Source organism: Rhincodon typus, unplaced genomic scaffold (genome assembly GCF_021869965.1).
Source record: "Rhincodon typus isolate 14 unplaced genomic scaffold, sRhiTyp1.1 hic_rhity00000127, whole genome shotgun sequence".
Lineage (NCBI taxonomy): Eukaryota > Metazoa > Chordata > Chondrichthyes > Orectolobiformes > Rhincodontidae > Rhincodon > Rhincodon typus.
The window spans coordinates 71221-74198 of NW_025965765.1; positions in this window are offsets into that span (position 1 = coordinate 71221).

Consider the following 2978-nt stretch of genomic DNA (forward strand, 5'->3'; position numbering starts at 1 on the left):
AATTTCCGACGGCCAATTCACCAAACCAGCAGATGTTTCGCCTGTGAGAAGGAAGCTCAACGGAGACCGGGGAGAAGGCACAAACTCCACACAGACATCACCCAAGGTTGAATTAAAAAGGCTTAAAGCCTCCCCGGCGAGGAATTGAACCCCGGTCTCCCGCGTGATAGGTGGGGATACTAACCACTATACTACCGAGGACGGCACGGGACCAGCCCTGCCCCCGGGGCCACTACGCGTGCACTAGGAAAATAAAACTGCTTTGCTGTCCGAATTCTATTTCCCATTGCTTGGCACATAGCCTTGTATGCCTTAGCATCACAAATTTACGTCTGAATACTTCTTACAGTTAATCGGATGTCTGCCTCTAGAACACTTATAGGCACTGGCTTCCAGATTCCAAACACCTACTGGCTGAAAAAGATTTTCCGCCCATCTACTCAAACCTTCCGACATCTTACTTTAAACCTATTCCCCTCCTTTCATCGATCTCGCCATCAAGAGGAAACGTTTATTTTAGTCTACTCTATCAATATCCCGGACAACAAGGTGCAGAGCTGGATGAACACAACAGGCCAGTTGTTTTGTACGTCTCAATCTTGCCTTCTGTAAATCTCCTCTGCTCTAAGGAAAACAAATCCAGTCTGTCCAATCTCTCTTCATAACTGAAACTCTTCATCCCAGACCATATCCTGGTAAATCTCTTCCGCATCGTTTCCAGTGCCATCACATCCCTGCTGTAATGTGAATTGCAGAACTGCACACTATACTCTAGCTGTAGGCGAATGAACAAATGGATTAAATGACACAGAAAACCACAGAAAATGGTCTTTCCATCGGAGTCTCTTTTGATCAATGTTGTCCTTTGTCCTTTTCCTGATTCTGATGCTCCAATAGTCACTGGTGCGTGCCAGGAAAAAGCTATTACATGAAATTTGGTCTCACAACCGCAGTATCTAAGTGGATCGACTGGTTTCAAGGTTTCGTTGATAAATCTGGAGTACGTTCACTAAGCGACAGTGACCGTAGCAGGACAGACTGAACGGTGTCAATGTAAAAATGAGCGTTAGATTGCGCAGTGCCTCGGTGAAGTGAACCGAGGAAGGTAATGGACGGTTGGTAATTGTGGAGCGCAGAGAAATCTCCAAGAGCTATGTTTGAATTCTGATACAGCAAACGCAGATACGTGAAACAGCGAGGGTTTGAATTGAAAAAATCATCACCTGGGAGAATATTTTCATAAAAATGTTTGATATTTTGCCGCATTTCTGTAGCACGTGCCACAAGGAATAAGTGACGCAATCGGTGAGCGTGCGGTCCTTCTATGACGGTATAGAGGCGCGTGAAATGCCGAGCCTGTGAGCTCCAACCTCACCCGGAGCAGCTTTTATTGACATGGAGCAGAGATTTTTGGTGCATCAGGCTGTGAGAAAATGTCCTTGAGCAAAACATAATTTCTTGGACCAGACCAGTCTCTCGATTTGGATAATGATCAATACCCGCGGGAAATACCTCAATTATCAACCGAAAAGCATAATTTTTCAGCAGGAGAAGGATCATCTGAGGAGAGACAAACGCGGATGATGTTTCAGCTCGATGATCCATCCCATATCGCTGACACTGCGTTGTGATAAATTCCGCGAAGGGCTGTTTATCTGTTTCGTAGTATTCGATTCATACAAGGGGTTCCAATGATCGAAAAGAATTAGATTTATCTCATTGAGCAGTTAGAAAGTTGTCGCCAAATGAGTGAGTGGAGGAGAAAACAAATCCGTCCATCCCACTTGTATCAGCTCCTGGGGAGATCGTGAGAGGGCAAAGACGTGACTTCTGCAAGTTTGCAGTGTCAGTCCTTATCGCAATCCAAAGCATTTGATAGATTTGTTCCTGATTGAAGTGTTTACTGGAAGCAGGGAGCTGAGCAAGATATTGGGTAAACCGATTCAGTTGTGAGAAGCGAAACAGCGAATTCCTTTCTTGCAGTGCGAATGAGATTGTATAGCGCAGAGAATTTCGATATGTGTTCCCGATCACTGGAGAGTCCATAACCAGAGATCACAGTTTAAGGATAAGCTGCGAGCCAGTTAGGTCTGAGGTGAGAGAATATCATCACCAGAAAGTAATGAGCCTGAAGAATTTTGTGTTACACAAAACGGTTGAAGCTAAAACATTGATTAGTTTGATAAGAAGGAGTTTGGGTGATCCCTGTGATCATATTGAATAGTGGAGCAGGCTGGAAGACCGACTGGCCTCTTCCTGCTCCAAAGTCTATACAAAGCGACCTCGCACCGAGCCTTGTGAAACAACACAACAAACAGATTATCAGTGACAAAAACGCCCATCAGCGAGAACCCGTCGTTTCTTGCTGCAATTTTGTATCCGATGAGTGAGATGCACTGACGCTAATTTCACTCTTCTTTGAGAGATGTAAGTAAATAGCTTTGTTCTTTAACAAAGAAATGATGATGACGTTGGCGTAGTGTGGGTCATGTTACGGAATGAAAAGCCCCGTGACAGTGTGGATGCAAAATTGTCCGTGAGGAATTGATTTCCACGCTCGAGCACAGTGCACAGTGTTGTTCCAAGAAGTCTTATTGAGACCACCTGTCTTCTGAACCGATGTTAATGAGCCGCACATTTTGGTGCAGACAAGTTCAAAATCCAAAATGAGACTACAATGCATAGAGTCAGAGATCATAGAAACTCGTCCTTACAGACAGAGGCCATTCGGCCCAGTGAGGCGGCATCGACTGTCGAAGAAAAACAAAGTTGCTGGAAGAGCTCAGCAGGTCCGGCAGCATCTGTGAAGAAAACATCAGAGTTAACGTTGCGGGTCCAGTGACCCATCCTCAGATCCGAGAAGAGCTTTCCGTAAACCGGCATTTCCCACGGCTGAACTATCTGGTCTGCACATCACTGCACAAGACGGGCAATTTCCGACGGCCAATTCACCAAACCAGCAGATGTTTCGCCTGTGA